This window comes from Protopterus annectens, chromosome 7.part0 (assembly GCF_019279795.1).
Source record: "Protopterus annectens isolate FY-2018-M chromosome 7.part0, PAN1.0, whole genome shotgun sequence".
Classification (NCBI taxonomy): Eukaryota; Metazoa; Chordata; order Ceratodontiformes; family Protopteridae; genus Protopterus; species Protopterus annectens.
The window spans coordinates 850,904,200-850,924,194 of record NC_056739.1 but is presented as its reverse complement, the minus strand read 5'-3'; positions in this window follow the sequence as shown (position 1 = coordinate 850,924,194).

Below are 19,995 nucleotides of genomic sequence, written 5' to 3'. Positions count from 1 at the left end.
GTGGTAGGGCCACTGGACATCATGCACCTGGTAGAGGTGACAAAGCTGGTACCAGCAAAAGCATGTTTCAGGCTGTCATGTTGGCGCAGGCATGTATAGAATGTTACCACAGACAGGGCCTGAGGCTGCAGAGGTCTGCTCTCACATCTTCAAATGACAACTCCTGTGAACTGGCTGGTGCTATCCGTGGATTAACTGAGTTCATGGATAGTTGGTCTGGTGAGATGATGGTCCTCATTGACCGTGGTCTGTCCATGCTTGAACGTGTGGTGGGAGTGCAGCGACAGCCACATAGATGTAGGCCAGCAACACCAACAACTGGTAGTCAACATGGATGTGCTAGGATACCAAGGGGCTCCCGTAGTGGCAGTAGCAGCCCTGGCAGTGCAGGTGGTGTGCTGTCCACACCACAACAGGCCACATGCAAGTGGTCCTGGCCAGTCCCAGGAGGGACCTGGTACCAGCAGACAAATGTCATCAGCAGGTGAAAGTAGCACATCAAGGCCTGTACCTGGACATGCCCGTAGAACCCCTGGCAGTCACAGTCCAAATGTCCATGGCCAGAGGCAGTGAACTGCATACCCTTCCTGGTATAGTCTGCAGCTGTCCATAAACACTTGTGTAGGGCAGCCACATGGCAGAACTGTGTGCATGCATACCCACACACTATGCAAACACACCTAGTGCAATCCCATACCTACACACACCACATCACCTCACCCAGCTCCCAACAGTACACCCCTCACCCACACACATGGTGTCAAATGTATGGCCCACCCTCGGCCTCTGGCAAACCAACATCACACCATGTGCATATGATGATACCTGTTCCACATCCCTGTCATCCATACCATCAATGCAGGGACAGACTGATATGGTTCTGATCCACATGGTGAATGTACAACAGTGTACCACAGTACTGCAGTGTAACATGTTGTAGGGAGTAAAGTGCAATGCATATATGGCAGGTAGTGTAGCCATCCAGCAATGATGCCTAATAGCTGTTAGTAACACTGGTTGGTTGTGGTCTCTATAATGTTATCCATTTGAGTTGTAGGTGTACATGTGTCAGCACTAGGATGCCCTGTGCATATGATACCTGTGCCACATCCCTGTCATCCATACCATCAATGCAGGGACAGGCTGATATGGTTCTGATGCACATGGTGACTGTACTACAGTGTACCACAGTACTGCAGTGTAACATGTTGTAGGGAGTAAAGTGCAATGCATATATGACAGGCAGTGCAGCCATCTAGCAATGATGCATTATAGCTGTATGTAACACTGGTTGATTGCAGTCCCTATAATGTTATCCATTTGTGTTGTAGGTGTACATGTGTCAGCATGAGGATGGTCTGCAGTCATATTTCACAATGGGGTATGTCACTGTAGTGGCATCATGGCTGTGACATATCTGGGGTACAGTTGAACACATTTCACAAGTTACTAAACCAGTTATTGCCTGTGCCACATGGACAGGTGGCCCACTGAGGTGTGTATACCCTGCAACCTGATGTGTATACCCTGCAACCTGATGTAGACCCATCCACATACATGCACACTGTTACTTAGAAACACTGGGACTAGACCCCTACCTAGCTATGTAGTGAAGTGTGTGGCTTACATTGCACACACCACACAGCGTTTAGGGTGAGGTGTGTCCCAGGTTACATGTTACATGCAGAACATCCCCAGACATGCACAGCATGCTAATGGGGGATGTAATGGGTGTATTTGGACAATACGTAGTGTAACAAACCGTCATGTACACATTTACAGACACATAACATCCAAACACACATCTGAGATACCAGGGCCTATCACTGCTATCTAACCTGACCATGTGCCCACTGTGCTACAGGTAGGGCTGCACACATCACATACATAACTGGCTTGGATTGTGGTAACAGTTACCTGTATGGTTGATGGGGACAGTGGTAACCATAACGTGGTACATGGGACATATACCGGGTGTACCTTGGTGTAATGACAGTGTACACAGCACCCACATCCCCAGTGGATATTTTACTCCCTGAAACCCATGATGACAATCTGCCATACTCACCATCACACATTGGCCGCAACTGCAATACAACCCATAGTATACCCCAACAGTGGTACTACAGGAATATGCATATCATGCACATGCCACACGCATAGTAGAGTGTTGTATTGTCATGCCTCACCTATGGGCAGCAACAACACTATCATATTGTAATAGGAGTATGTGGTCTCGGAATGCTGCACCCTACAGATATATGGACATGCACAACTACACACACATGCCAGAACACAATGGGTATCCCATGCCTATCACCCCATTTGTAAAACACTTTGTTCTGGTACTCCAAGGCTCGTGCAGCAGGGGGAGCTTAACAGGTTACATGTAATGTCCCATACAGCGGCAGCCACAACTGACTATGGCAATGGGTGTTGCGTTGGTTGTGAAGGCCCTCATGGAATTCCCAAGTACAGGTGTGCTAACACACAAACACTGCTATACTCAGTCATGCACATGTACACATATGTCAGTACAGGGGTGCATCCCTACAGGTGGTCATAGCTGTGTACCTAGCTGTTGTCCAAAGGGAGATGGGTTGTGTATATGGTTAGTGTCTGTGATGGAGACCTGTACCCAAGCAAGTTTGGTTGACTGTGATAGTGTAGTGGAGGTACCTGTGGTATGCGGTGCATACAGGATGACATCTCTTATATGTGCCACTTCTTACACAACTGGACAGACATGTCAGTGTCAATCAAGCTTAGGTAGTCTGTACAAATCTCAGCTGGATACCTGCCATCTGCACATCTGTACAGGGACTGACAGTCATCAACTTGGCAAGTAGCTATGCAGTAGCATGAGTTTGTTGACAGATAGATGTCTGACAACAATATGTATGCCATAACTACATGTCAGATAACCTCACTAACATGTGCTGTACAGATGGTAGTCTACAGTTACATTCCACATGATGGATCATTACCCAGTAAGGGGTATATGCTGTGACACAGCTTATACACCAAGGATACAACAGGGAGGCCTTGGTGCCCAGCCATGCTCACAGGTGTGCCTGTTGTCATTCCTACATTAAGCACTCTGCTCTTGCTGGTTTAGCACTGTCAGCAGTAGTACTGCCATGATACACTACATGCCAGTATGACAATACATACCCTGGGCTACTACACCTGTATGTAACACACTCACATGGATAACAGTACTGTACAGGCCTCATATATGTCTGTGTCTCACACCCCTTGCTACTGTAATGACAGCACGTAGGTGCATGTATTGTACATGGCATTACATACACTTATTACAGGTTATCAGACTGGGTGGTGTGTCCTGGTTACCAGGGCTAAGCTATGCTTAGCAAGTATCAGCATTGCTGCAATATAATAGCTACACTGATTTGTGCACTGGTAATCACTGCCTACACTATGTAAGTGCCAGTACGTTTATCCATAGCTCAGTACTACTTAGCTTTGCACAAACCAGCGCAAACCCACTTATTGCAGCACAAAACTGCCTTAACTACTCTGTATCTGACAGCCCTTGTTCTGCCTAGCAACAAAATGAACAGCCCTTGCAGGTCTTGAACCCAGGACCCTTTACACTGAAGTCACAGCACTTAACCACTATGAAGAGAGCTGTTGTTTTATCAATATAGCTGTCAGTACACATATTGAGTAGTTTTGAACAATTGCCTTTGGTTCCTAAACTGTGTAGTCCTTGTTATTAATATGACTGTTGCATCACATATGTTGTTTTATCATAATGTGCACATAGCAGATACAGATGGCGAGATACATCTGGGAGAGTATACACAACTATGATGTTTACTCATTACAGGAATATGGTTGTATACATATAATAGGTCTATATATGTCTACATGTACATACACATGTATACTCATACATATGTCTGTATACACATCTGTATAGTGCTACATATATATGGCCATGTGTACATCTCTTCGTATGTACATACATATATATATATATATATATATATATATATATATATATATATAAACCAAAAAGCCAAAAAAAAAACAAACACACCAGACCAGCTGAATGTGTAGTAAGCGCTTTTGTTTACTTCATAAGCAAACTTCAACAGACAAAAGAGTAATCACACTACATCCTTTAAATATCCCTCCAAAACATCACATAAATTAATAAATTAATTAATTAAATAATTAATTAACTCGTAAACAGATACAAATCCCAAACATTTTCATTTTCCCTAAAAATCTCACATCATACAAACATTTTTAATCAAGTTAAAAGATGAATACAAATCAAGTACTACAAAAATACATTCATCTAAGACATTATTTTAATCTTAAAATACATTTAATAGACAAGTTATCATTTAGCCCAGGGAAAAAATGCGCATTAAATCTCAATTGCCAGATTAGCTCCCTCTCATCCAATTTTAAGGTCACAGGACCCCCCCCCCTATCTGTACCCACTACTTGAGCAATCACACAAAATAAGAAAGCATGCGATGGATACAGATTAATGTGCCTGGCTAGGGCATTGCTCAAATTTAATTTCCTAATATTATATATATGTTCATAAATGTGCTGTTTAAGGCATCTTTCTGTCCTTCCTATATAAAATGCAGGACAAAATTGACATGTAGCCAAATAAACCATATTTTTAGAAAGACAGTTATAATTGCCCTTCAGGAAATAGGTCCTCCCATACATATTAATTAAATTTGTGACATTCACAAATTTACAAAAATGGCAAAAAACACATTTAGACTTCCTACCACTGGTAATAACCACCTTTGTGTTCCTTTCTAGAATATTTTTCAAATTATTACCCTTTCTAAACACAATTTCAGGTTTTTTCTTTATCCTTCCAGTAATCAGAGTGTCCTCCCCAAGAAAGCACCAGTTCTTATTAATAATGTATCTTAAGTTGTCCGCATCAAGTGAAAAAGTAGTAATAAAGCTACTTTGTGAGATTTCATCTTTCACATCAGATTCGATATTAGACTGACTCTCGTCAAAATTACCCGTGGTCGTATCACCACCGAGCATACCCATTTCTGCAGGGGTCAGAGAATCCCCAACCAATACAGTACATAAAAGGGGCTTAAAAGTCCCAATCCTCCTTTTAAAACTGACTTCATCAAACATTTCATCTATTAAATTGGGGATAACCTCTTTTAGTAAATGTATTTTTCAATAGATTACATTCTAAAATGAAATCAGCTTCATCTGTGACCATTCTTGATGCTCTAAACATCTGCCCCTTCACAACAGCCTTCTTTTGGTGATAGGGGTAGGCACTTGACCAATGCAGGAAAGCATTAGAATAAGTGGCCTTCCTAAAGATCTTAGAAACAAATCTTCTATTAACTATATCCTTACATAATTCAATGTCCAAATATGAAATGGAGTTAGTTTTAAATGCAAATGTAAACCTCAAAAAATCAGTAAAACTATTAATATGTTCAATAAAGGCTTCCACCAAATACAAATTACCCTCCCAGATTATAAAAATATCATCCAGGTAGCAAGTATACCAAATAACATTTTGCTTAAAAAGTTCATCCTTAAATAAAAACTCCTTCTCCCAGTGTGCCATAACTATATTAACAAATGTTGCACCACAGGGAGAACCCATCACTACCCCGGTCTTCTACAGGTAATAATCCCCATTGAACATAAAGTAATTATTAGTGAAAACTAATTCCAAAATATAAACCAATAAATCAATTTCCTTCTCATCCACTCTTTTACACATAAGGAAATCCTTAACCCAAGCAAGTCCGATCTCCTGGGGTATGACGGTGTATAATTCTCTAACGTCAATCATTAGAAAATTGTATTTCTCATGAAGCTTCAAATTAGTAATGGCTTTTAAGAAGGCCTAAGAATCACAGCAAATGTGCAATTCACCATCAAGATAAATTTTTAACTTAACATCCAAATATTTTGCGCACCCAAAAGTAAAGGACTGTCTACCATCTACAACTGGGCGCATAGCCGGATTTTCCATGTCCTTATGTATTTTCAGCAAACCAAAAATCACTGGTGTAATTGGACAAGTAATGAAAAAATTATTTAATAAATCAATATCTATGGATGCATCAATAAATAGGTCACTAATGTACCCATTAAAATGTTGACAAGTCCCATTCATCTCGCTCCTGGAGACCTTCTCATAAGCATCACTGGCTAACAATGCACACATGCGAACATTATAATCAGATAGTCATAAAGATAAGGCCTCCCCCTTTTATCTGGTTTTATAACTTGAATACCACTAGTCTTTAAAGCAAAAAGGGTTTCCTTCTCAACTTCAGTAATGTTGAACATGGATTCATCAGGTTTACAATTATTCAACAAACATATAATGTCATTTTCGCAAACCCTCTCAAATAATTGTATGGTACTATTAAGCGGTGGATTAAATATACTTGCAATTCTAAATTCACTAGTCAATTTACTGTCATTTCCAAACAGCACATTTAAGTTCAATTTATGTGTAAAACTTTTCAAATCAATGTCCTAGCTAAATCAGCCTGAACAGAAGGAACAAAAGTAAAACCACGGGCCAACAATTCAATAAGCATATTTTATGGTGTAAAATCAGTGTAATTAAAGATTTTAAAGTCACGAAGTTCATTGAAAAAAATCTTAACTGGTTTTACTTTTACAGTACTTGAACCCCAAACCTCACAAAGTAGCAGCACAGTTACCTCCTCCTCCATTTGTTCGCCTTCTTCTTCCACTGTTTCCAGGATGGTCCAGCTTGTTGCTGTAATTGGTTGTCCATGCTGGGTGTCTGAAAATCCTGCTGCAGGAATTGATGGTTGGGACGGATATTCCGGTCCTGTTGCCCCTGCCTATTTTGCAGACGTTCACTCCGTCTAACAGGTGAATTAACACTGATGTTAGGAACAGCTTCAGCATTCTGCTCATTATTACTAACGCCATACTGTATGGAAGAGTCCAAGTTCGATGAGACTATCTGACTGTTCACGGCGGGGGGGATAGGCGACACCATTCCCATAATCACGCAAATCCCTAGCCAATTTTTTAATCTTGGCCTCTTTCAATTTATGGAGTGAGATATATGTGTGTGTGTGTATATATATATATATATATATATATATATATATATATATATATATATATATGTACATAAACATATATGTATATATAGATATATGTCTATATAGCTATATATGTATGCACATCTTATGTGTAGAGATATGCCTAGTTATGTTGGTATATATGTACATATCTATAACTATATGTGCATACATATCTATTCTGATATACCTACTACAGTCAATATATATATGTAGATATCCATATGTATATGTGCATATGTATCTCTATCTGTATATGTGTAGACATATATTGCTCTGTATATGCATATATCTGGGTGTTTATATGTATATTTATGTACATATACATATCCATCTATATATGTCGATATGTATAGGTGTATATATCTATATAGATATCTGGATAATTATATATACATATATTTTCACCATATGTCCTGAACATGCAGTGCAGCCCCTATAGTCCCAACTCTGTAGTGTAAGGGGATGTCAGGCGTGTATAGCAGGTATATTTGTAGACTATTGCTACTGTAATAAGGATTGTCTTCACAGACATGGTGTGTGTGGGAGGTCACATCTGCTTTTAAAATGTGTGCCATTGGCTACTGACAGGCATCCTAAGGGCATCATAGTACAGTACCGCTGCTAGCATGTCATGCTCCTGTGGACTACAGCAGAGATATTGGCTAATATATGTGGACATTCTGACATGCTCTGGACAGTCCAAAGGTGTACACAGCACCCCTTAGTGCAAGACATGTGGACCAAGCCTGACAATGTGGATGTTAACAGCCATGTAGATGGGTATAACACGTAATGACTGGTATACATTTGCCCCCATAGGTTATGCATTCACACGCCCCTGTCTGTCCTGACACATAATAACCACTGGTACAGAGGTGCTATGGCCACATACTACCCCCTAGATATTGGAATACATCTGTACAGCATCCCACTGCTCTGTATGACATACATAACTGTTAAGGGAGGACCAGCAGCAGTACATCTGGCAAGTATCTGGACATGACATCTCACTGGGTACATACACTAATCTGCTAGGCATGTAAAAAAACACTGTGCAGGCTAAAGGCAGACTTTCGCAACACTGGCCTACATTTCCTATGGGGGAATGCACATGTACCTGCATATATAGCAGGCTCTACAGGCAAGTCACAGCACAGAGTACAATACATCAGTGTGAAAGTGCATAACCATAGCCAATGTTAACACAGCCACAGCCACGTATGGTAAGCTAGCGTTATATTACAGTATATGGACTATTTGTTCAACACCATCCTCATATGTGCCACTCACACACTAACCCTACATATACTGGGCCACTACACAGTGTGGTCCAATGCCTGTCTGTGGTATGGGACATGTGTGTGTATGGCCCTACAAACATGTAAGCCGATAGGGTAACATAAAGTGGAGCAGCATGTAACATCAGATAGAACGGGACCAAGAACAATGACATCTACACCAGTCTGTACACAGGCTAAAGTACATATTATTAATACACACACTGTCGACATTCACCTTACATACACAGACCTCAGTACTGTACACACAATCACAGAATGTTCAGGTGATGTCATCAGATATAACCTCTACTATACATAACATGTGTAGCAGTCTGATATCTCATGAGCTTCTTATCAGTTATGATGCCACTAATTATGGTGTACAGCACATATGCACCTCTTACTGCATGACATATGTACAAAGGTTGACAGACTAGTGGCTGGAGGCACATACACAGGGCCTATATTGACATGTTGCTGTGAAAACCTCATACATTTACTGTTGCAACAGGGTTTGTTGCAACATATGTCCTATGAGGGATATGAAGTCAGTAACTCTCACTGCTGTCACCACCTATAGACTGCAATCTTCACACTACCTTCTGCAGTCCACAGATAGGTGCCCTGTGGGTAACACATGAAACAAAAGGCACCACACACTGCCCAGTCTGAAGATGATCCTACAGATGGGGTTCCCTCATAAACATAGCACTGACATGGCAGTTATTAAAACGTGTAGGACAGCCATATCCACACACCCTGTTAAACCAACATTACTCCAAATGCAGTATAGCAGCATTTACAGTCTGTAGTCAGGTCAAGCACATCCTCCTCCTGTGTGTTGCCCTGTTTCCACAGTGTATGTTGTTAGAGGTAAATCCCCAATCCATCTGAGATGCTGTTTGCCAAACAACAGAACGAGTTCCTGCTCACAGTGAATGAAAAGGCCCAACACCAACATGATGTTCCTAAATATTGGAGTGTGTTTCCATGCAATTGGCAATGGGAATGTTACCACAGCTGTTTCACATACAATCAGCTAGAGGAGGGCTGCAATTCATGCAGAGACCATCAGCTGATCATGAGCATCAATTAAAAAAACACATGCTGCTGCCTAAGCAAAGCGGGTGTAGGTCTCCACATCCACCAGAGAGGGAGTGAGAGAGGTGAACAGAGGCAAAGTAAAGTCAGGGAGAGGTGGGAGAGTAAAACAAAAGCATGTTTGTGTCACACACCTACCAGCACAGGGTATCAAACCCCTGATGACTATGTAGTGCTATCACATTTCTATGCAGTTATCAGATGCACCACATATGTTACATGTTGAGGAGCCCCCAAAACATATATGTGATGGTGAGTGGCATCTGCAACAGGGATATGGTAGCTATACGGTAGGTGTAGTACACGTGCCTATCTGCATGAACAGGTGCCAGTATCAACACAGCCACACTCTCACAGGGATGCACTCACATTGACACGTGGCATGGCCAGGAATACAACTCATCACTAGTGAGATTGCCACAACACATTACTGTGCGGGTATCACATGCACTACAGGGGTCATACAGAGATTATATGGGCAAAGGGTATGTGGAGGTGTCTGACATTGGATAGCATGCTTTAGTATGCTAATGGGGGTTGTAGTGAGTGTGAATGTGATCATATGCATCATACAACACACACACACAAACACACGTACACATACATACATACACACACACACAGTGCCAGTACTGACATGCATGGGTGCATTGCTTCATGGGTGTTTAGTGGTCGAGTGTGCCAAGGCTAGGTGATGGGTATACCTTGGCATCAGCCCACATGACAATGGACTGCATTGTGGCTCAGGGATGTAGTTTATGGATTTGCCCACACATGTGGGTATTGTATTCACCATTCAGTCACCTGGGTGACTATTGTGTGCGGCCAATGCTGTGCATTGCTTCCCATGCATGTGTTCTTTAGTCCATGACATGGACGGTGTCTGGGATGTGCACACCTTCCACATGCATATACAGTGACATGTGGAACTGTGGGTGCCTGGCCCATGCTGTGTACACATATTATCATCAGATGTGCCAGTCCTGGCCTCATGTGGTGGGAACTGGTAATAGACAGCAGGTTTACCCTGCACCTACATTGATAGCATGATACAGGTATTCCCTGGTGTCAGTGGCATCTGTCCATACAGGGCATGTTTTCAGGCATGGCATGCCCTTTGTGGGACACACAAAACATCCACAACCAGCATGTGTGGCAATAGAACCCCTACCAGGGTTCTATGTCTTATTACAGCATGAAGCTGTTATAGGATGCACCACAGGGATTACTGGAGTACTCCTTCCCCAAAGGTGTATTTCACAATGAATGACATCAGCAGGATTGCCAAAGTAAGGCATTTGAATTGTAGTGAATGTGGCTAGGCTAAAATGCATTGCTTCCCACACAGACATTGAAACACACACAAAACACCCACAACCAACATGTGTGGGAATAGAACTCCTACCAGAGTTCTATGTTACACTACAGCATGAAGCTGTTATAGGACACACCACAGGGATTACTGGAGTATTTCTTCCTCAAAGGTGTATTTCACAGTGAATGACATCAGCAGGATTGCCAAAGGAGGGCATTTGAATTGTAGTGAATGTGGCTAGGCTAAAATGCATTGCTTCCCACACAGACATTGAAACACACACAAAACACCCACAACCAACATTTGTGTTAATAGAACCCTTATTAGGGTTTTATGTCTCACTACAACATGAAGCTGTTATAGGATGCACCACAGGGATTACTGGAGTACTCCTTCCCCAAAGGTATATTTCACAATGAATGACATCAGCAGGATTGCCAAAGTAAGGCATTTGAATTGTAGTGAATGTGGCTAGGCTAAAATGCATTGCTGTCTACACAGACATTGAAACACACACAAAACATCCACAACTGCCATGTGTAGGAATAGAACCCCTACCAGAAATTTATATCACACTACAGCATGAAGCTGTTATAGGACACACCACAGGGATTACTGGAGTACTCCTTCCCCAAAGGTGTATTTCACAATAAATGACATCAGCAGGATTGCCAAAGCAGGGCATTTGAATTGTAGTGAGTGTGGCTAGGCTAAAATACATTGCCCCCTACACAGACATTGAAACACACACAAAACATCCACAACCAACATGTGTGGGAATAGAACTCCTACCAGAGTTCTATGTCACACTACAGCATGAAGCTGTTATAGGACACACCACAGGGATTACTGGAGTATTTCTTCCTCAAAGGTGTATTTCACAATGAATGACATCAGCAGGATTGCCAAAGGAGGGCATTTGAATTGTACTGAATGTGGCTAGGCTAAAATGCATTGCTTCCCACACAGACATTGAAACACACACAAAACACCCACAACCAACATTTGTGGTAATAGAACCCTTACCAGGGTTTTATGTCTCACTACAACATGAAACTGTTATAAGATGCACTACAGGGATTACTGGAGTACTCCTTCCCCAAAGGTGTATTTCACAATGAATGACATCAGCATGATTGCCAAAGTAAGGCATTTGAATTGTAGTGAATGTGGCTAGGCTAAAATGCATTGCTGTCTACACAGACATTGAAACACACACAAATCATCCACAATTGCCATGTGTGGGACTAGAACCACTACCAGAGTTCTATATCACACTACAAAATGCAGCTGTTATAGGATGCACCACTGGGATGACTGGAGTACTCCTTCCCGAAAGGTGTATTTCACAATGAATGACATAGTACCATTGCCAATGTAGGGCCTTTGAATTGTAGTGAGTGTGGCTAGGCTAAAATGCATTTTTCCCTGCACAGAAATTGAAACACACACAAATCATCCACAACTGCCATGTGTGAGAATATAACCGCTACCAGAGATTTATATCACACTACAACATGAAACTGTTATAGAATGCACCACAGAGATTACTGGAGTATCCCTTCCCCATAGGTGTATTTCACAATGAATGACATCAGCAGGATTGCCAAAGTAGGGCATTTGAATTGGAGAGACTGTGGCTAGGCCAAAATGCATTGCTCCCTACACAGACATTGAAACACACACAAAACATCCACAACTGACATGTGTGGGAATAAAACCCCTACCAGAGTTCTATATCACACTACAGCATAAAGCTGTTATGGGACACACCACATAGATTACTGAAATATCCCTTCCCCAAAGGTGTATTACACAATGAATGACATCATCAGGATTGCCAAAGTAGGGCATTTGAATTGTAGTGAGTGTGGCTGGACTAAAATGCGTTGCTCCCTACACAGACAGGGACACACACACACAGTTTCTATGTCTGGGATTAGAACTGCTGCCTAACTAGTTCATCATACTACAGCAGAATGCAGTTATAGGACACACCACAGAGATTACTGGGCTACAGCTTTCCAAAAGGTGTATTTCACAGTGTATGATATCATCAGCCTTGACAAAGCAGGGCATTTGAATTGTAGTGAGTGTGACTAGCCTAAAAAGCATTGCTTTCTACACAGAGACACACACTCACACTTGCCATGTCTGGGATTAGAACTCCTACCTAACTAGTTTACCACACTACAGTAGTATGCAGTTATAGGAATCACCACAGAGATTAATGACCTACACCTTTCACAAGGGTGTATTTCAAAGTGGATGACCTCAGCAGGCTTGTCATAGTACAGCTATGGGGAGGGTAGTGTGTGTGCATGGGCTATAACCTATTCATCTAGAGGTTGACACACCACATGCGGACACACACAGGGTTATATTCCACAGGTACATGTATACAGCTGCTAGATGACTACTTCCTTGTACAGTCATGTTGCACAGCTGGCACTTGCACCACATAGTCCATAATGCTGACAGATACCAGTGGCTAAGGTCTACAGTGAGTGACATCTTAACCTCATGTGGTTGCAGCCATTTGGCTGTGTGCTGGGTGGGACAGACCTCATAATGGATGGCCCCTTGTGACAGTCACTCTCTTCCACGCATCTGTGTATGTCTACTTTTGGCTTATTATAGTGTGTTGTCCTTGGATATATGCATGTATTCCTATCCAGTGTGTGTGCAAAGCATGAGTGCTGTATACTGAGGAGTGTCTGCACTAATATCTGCAACTGCCAGATATGTCTGGTCCACTGTTGTTTGCAGACATAGCCTTCATTTGTTTAAGTGTGTGAGCATGCCCAATATGGCCTTCTGTATTGATTGTGTGGATCGATTCCAGGTAGTTTGTACTGCAGTGCAGATCTTTGTGTGGTACACCTACAGGTAGAATACTGTTTCTGCAGGGTATCCGTAGATCATTTGGCAATATGGGGACAAACTGTGCAGGGGATAGTGTGTACTGTAGGTGATTGTGTCTGTGCTGCTCTAGCTGCATGGTACTCCTGTTAGCAGAGATATTCAGACATGTGTACTGTTATACACAGTGATGTTTTCTGCCCTCATGTACTGTCAGGTGGACATTCTTGCTCACAGTGATGACTTGAGGGACAAGGGTGGGTGCAGCTGTGTCTGGGATTGTGGGCAGACACCTACATATTCATGGTAAGTTATGCCATTCTGGAGGGGGAGCTGCAGACACTTGGTGCTGGGTTTGTGCATCCAGTTCAGCACCTTGGTACAGTGCTAGCAGAGGATCCCATACTTGTCTGCCCATCAACATGACAGTATGGCATTATCTTGCTGTGGCAATGCCTTACAGCTGTATAGATTTGCACAGGTTAGCCAGAGGCAGGGGCCATTGGTCAGGACATTTACCCTATTGTGGTGTACAGGCAGGTGTGTAGCCACCCATTTATGTGTTTGCAGCCAGGGATAGTGTGTGCACATAGCTTGGTGTCTAACCCTGCACATTCCATGCTGCCCATGCTCCCACACCCCCCTCTGTTATTCTAACCTCTTCCATACATTATGCATACATTCTGTGCTACTTTCCCTAAGGGTATCACCACATCACAGGTGTGTGTTAGTGTTGGTCCACAGTTCATGCAGTGGGACACGGTGGACATGCTACTGTGGTTTGTCCACATGGTCTTGCATATGGCTTATGTAGAGTGTATTATGTTGTTATTTGGGTGTTCATGACATAACATGCATTGGCAATATGTGTGAGACATTAGCCTTTGGCAGGCACCTGTGGGGCATTAGGTGTTGTTGCAGGACAGATGTGGCAGGCCTTGAATTCTGTCAGTCCTACAGTTGCAGACCACCATACAGTATACTCCCCTGGGGTGACCGGGTAGGTGTGATAGTTATTCATGCCAATACTTTCTATCAGTCTTGATCAGGTGGCGTGGATGCTGGCAGGGTGCTACCTACAGCTAGGGACATACCTGCATGGAACACCTGTACTGCATGCTGCAGTCTTCCGCTATTGCCCTATACAGGTGGGGTCTTACTGTACCCATTCCCCACATATTGCCAGAGAGGTACCTGTGGATGGTGTTTGCGTGGCTGGGTGCATGTGTGCTATGGACACTACTTGCATCTGACACACAGATATGCATGGGGCATTACAGTTATGCTGGCATGTGCAGGTAAATCAGCTGATTCCCAATACATCACTCCTACCTCCTTTGTGATCTACAGGTGTTCAGGCAGACATCACCAGTATCCCCTACTACAGGTCCAGTTACTGTGATACATACCTATATGTACAAATCCAAGGGTGCCTCCATTTCACAATGTCACAATACATACTGCATGTCTGGGGTACTTTCCCCTGTGTACTGCTTGTATATCTAGCCCAACAGCTATGGAATGCCAGTCTTTCAGATGGTGACACATATTACCACCATACATTTACAATGGCTTACTGCTAGCATGTGTTATACTGGTGGGGATTGTCTTTGGCACTGCAGTCATGAGGGCTTGTCCCTGTCATCAGCATTAGTGGGCAATGTCCACTAGGTATTACCTCAACATGCATACATACTGACCACTCTCACGCATTATGAAACACACACCATTGTAACACACACAGACCTGCATATTGTGCAAATGCTACAACCTATCCTGCTACTTTGGCCACCTCTGGGCATCTGTGCTCCACTTGTATTATACCTGTTCATACATGTTACTACATTTCTACATTTCTACACAGGATTGGGGGAAGGGGCAGACCTGTCTGTCTCCACATGTCTACATAGATGTAGGGGGCACATCTGACTGTTTCTTCATTTCTACATAGGATTGTGGGGGGACACACCTGACTGTTTCTATATTATTATACCAGATTGGGGGGGGCATACCTGACTGTTACTACATTTCTACACATGATTGGGGGGCACCTTACTGTTTCTACATGTCTGCATAGGATGGGGGACACACCTGGCACTTGCACACATTTGCTGTGACTGTACTGGTATGTCAGGTACTCCATTTCATTCTGTATTCTGACTTATCATACTGACTAGAGGCATATCAGTGGTACTACAAGTCTTAGCTTTGGTTGCCCTACATATTAGTGTCTGACTTCCTACCCTTCAGACCTAACATACCACTGCCTGACCTGCTGTAGTCTGTCTGTATAGGCCTGGGGGGAGGTTACCCATAGGCATCATTCAGGGGCCATAGCAGAGGATCTGTTTGGGTTTGTCTACACCTGTCCTGCTGGCTGAGACTGTTGTTGGGTATGTGAACCTCCCTGACTGGCATGTGTGAGTCATATGGACACACACATATTGCCCAGCACATTTCCTGCAGTGGGTTTGTTACCCTGTGTAGTACTGGCTACTATGGTGACTCCAGTATGTGTTACAGATGTCATGGCACCACTATGGGTATCTACTAACTGTTGCCATAACATTCAGCCACCCAAGTCCCTTGCATGCTCACATCCATACCATAGATACAGGTAATGACACTTTCTACTCCATTTGGCAATTGGTAAGTTGATAGACTTACCTTGTGGGTGTGCCAAGATTGAGGATGGTGCTGGAGGGCTGCCTATGTCGGATGCACATAGTACACTCCCTATACATGGTTGAGCACAGGTAGTGTCATGTGTGGCATCCCTTTTACTGTATGTGTGAGTCAGAGACAGGTGTCATTCCCTGGGTCCCTACTGTGTCAGTATATGTGCTATGTGTTGCCTCTTTGCCAAGACCAGGGCATACTGGGCACACTTCCATCTACCTGCTGGGGCAGGCTCAGGTTGTTCCTCCTCCAAGTCACTCTGTGGCTGTGCAGGCCTTGCATTGGTGGGGGGCTGTGTGGCCCTGCTCCATGCTGTTTCTGCTGCAGCTGTTTCCACATGATCATATTGTGTAACATGGCACAAACCATAACAATTTGAATACATGTAGCTGGTGAGTACTGCAAGGCTCCACCAGATGTGTTTGGACACCAGAACCGTGACATGAGCATCCCAAACACATGATCAATTATAGGTCTGGTCTGTGCATGTGCCTCATTATGGTGTTTTTGTTCAGGTGTGTGTGTATTTCTGATGGGTGTCATCAGCCATGGCTCCAGTGTGTAACCAGCATCCTCCACTAGGTGACCATAAGGGATGTCCCCATTGGCAAATCTCTGATACAGCTGTGTCAGATGCCAGATGTGGGAATTGTGATAGCTTCCAGGGCAGCCAGCACACACATTCATTATAATACCCTGGGCATCGCACACGACCTGGCAGTTGATGGAGGGGAGGCTTCTGCAGTTGATGTAGGCCCTACCCTGATCACTGGGTGGTGCTTTGGTGTGTATGTGCATGCAGTCTATAGCACCCACTACCTCAGGGTATTTCTGCTATTTGGTCGAAGAAATGCATATTGCTGGCCAACACCTCACAGGTGTTGAGGAAATATACATGCTTACTGGCATGTGCTGACATGGCATCCGGGAACTGGTGGAATACTCTGGTTGCTGATGCCGGGGAGAACCCCATGATATCCCCAGTTGAGCTTTGGGAGGTACCTGTGGCTAGTATTCCTAGGCCTACACATACCTTGGTATCCACTGGGATGGGTTCCTCTCGGTCAGCCGGCACAGCTCAACAATTTGCTGTAGGAGGTCCATGTAGACCCTATAGTTTTCCACTATCTCCAGCTCATGTAGCCTCTGGTAGGTTACCCTGGGTCTGTACACTCTTCTCTATCTCCTCACTGTGGGTTGATCGGCAGCATTCACATCCTCACCACGCTCAGCCTCTTGCACATGTTCTATGTTGCCTGCTGCAGCCCCTATTATTTTGTAGTTTTGTTTGTTAAAAGTTCCCCGTTTGTATACACTGGTGGTGTAGAGTGTGGAAAAACCAGAGGGGAAGGTGTTTGCTTAGTTTATAGTAGTGTTCTTGGCTGGTATGCTGCCTGTGTAATTGGCTGATTCTGATACATTTCACCTGCCAGCTTTTCTAGTTCTCCTTGATTACCATCCTACTGCTGTTTTCCCTTCCCGCTGCCTCCCTATTTAAGTCCGGGGGTGCGCCGTGCAAACAGAGCACTCAAATGTGCACAGAGCTACTATTTCCTGGTTTAATTTTTTTTTTCCTTTAAAACCCGGTACACGGCACACACACCTGCTTAGATAATGTAAACAGTGCTAGGCAGACTCAGACACACCCCCTTGCTTAGCTGTGCTTAGCTTGGAGCAAACCTGAGTATGCCTGACACCCCCCCCCATGATGTCAGCTAACTCCTAGGCTTGCACCAAGCTATTCCTGCTCTTACACTGTTGGGACCTGACTAGCATGCTGGGGAAAATTGGGATTCACTATCATTCCCCTAATTTGCATAGGATTGCCTGCTAATGCATAGTTATATATCTCACACTGAGCCTTCCCCCTTAGCAACCACTACTCCATGGCCATGTTGTGTTCTGCCTGCCATTGACTTTAATGGCAGAATAGTGATTTTAGTTAGAATGCTTATTTTAGGTTTATTTTCTTATTTTCCCCCGATCCCATTTGCGCGCCACTGTCCTACGCTTAAACAGCAGAGATCGGCTAAAAAAAATAAAAGTTGATTTTTTTTTTATGTTTTAAGCTGTTTGCAATGCCAATGGCCTTATACTTGGCCATTGGCATGCTTCCTGACTGATATGCAGCCTTTATTTGGACCTGTCATGGCTCCGTTTTGGATTTTGCAGAAATGTACTTAGTTACTAACTGAGTACATTTCTGCAGATTACACTAGTCCTGCATGGCCAGTTGCAAGCTTCCTGGACTGCAAATTCACCTCATTTGCATGGATTTCTCCTGTAAGTGGGGTGATTTGCATACAGGGGCTTAGTCCGTGCAGGATTAGTGCAGGAGTGCTCATGCACACCCCTGCAGGCTATTCCTGGATCGCACGGAAGACATATTGCCTGCTAGAGCTCCTGCACTAATCCTGCATGCCGTGCAAGGCTTGCAGAATCCAGGGGTTGCTTTTAGCAGGTTCTGGCTTTTGAGCTAAAAGAAGAGGCACCCTCAATTTATGGAAGAATTCATCAGTAATGCCTAAAGTAAAAAAATATCTATGCTGATAAAAATTGTATGTTATACATTGCTATAACTGAGTGGAACAGAAAACTATATACATTGGTGAACTCTTATTGTCTAAAACACAAATGTGCCAGAAGGAAACAGCAGCTTAAATTAATATTTTTATTTTATTTTTTTTTCGGTTTAGTGCTTTCATAAGGTTTATTGCCAAACTTCTTCAGAACAATTTAATACCAACGTTCAGTCATTTAAAAAAAAAAAACATTACACCAATCCCATTTAAGCATGTCAGAAAACTCATAAATATTCATAACTTCACACAAATAATATCAACAACATTTACCACAAGTTCATTTATATTTTGTTGTTAAAACATTCATAATTTTGCAGATCTCATTTTTAAGACACTAGAAATACTAATATTATCATTTAAACCTGGGTCTCTGCTTGCATCCAGTTTCAGTTGCCAAACAACTCACAGTTCTCTAGCAGAGCCTCCCAGTGCCGCCCCTAGGGTTTGGTTCTATTTGCTCAATGATAAAAAAAGTAAAATTCACTGTTTGAACAAACCGTGGAATGCCTATATAAGGCATTCATTCCCTTTTTGTGCATCAAATCGTACACATGTTCATACACTTTCTTTTTGAAACCCTCTCCATCTTCCCTATATAGAAGCTTAAACAGGAGCCACATTTCACCAAGTCTACAACACCTTTTGAACTACAAGTAAAGTGTCCCTTAGATTTAATTGTAATGTTCCTTATGTCTAATGTTATCTCATTGGTGTTAGCCATATATTTACATTGACTACAAAATTACACTTAAAACTACCTAATTTTTTATTTGTAATGGTACTCATGTTTTTACAACTATTCCCTCTTCTTTGAAATATTTCTTTCAAATTTGTACCCCTTTTCCTCACAAAAGTGGGTGTATCATTTAACACTTTATGTAATTCGGGATTTAATCTCAGTACACCCCAGTATTTTTTAATAATACTTCAAAATTCAAAATTCCTTAGAGTCACTAATATGTTCGTATACAAATACTATGTCATGCATTTCCTCTGATTTTGATACATTCACACTATTCTTCTTTACCCCTAAAATAGGTCGGTAAAGTGTC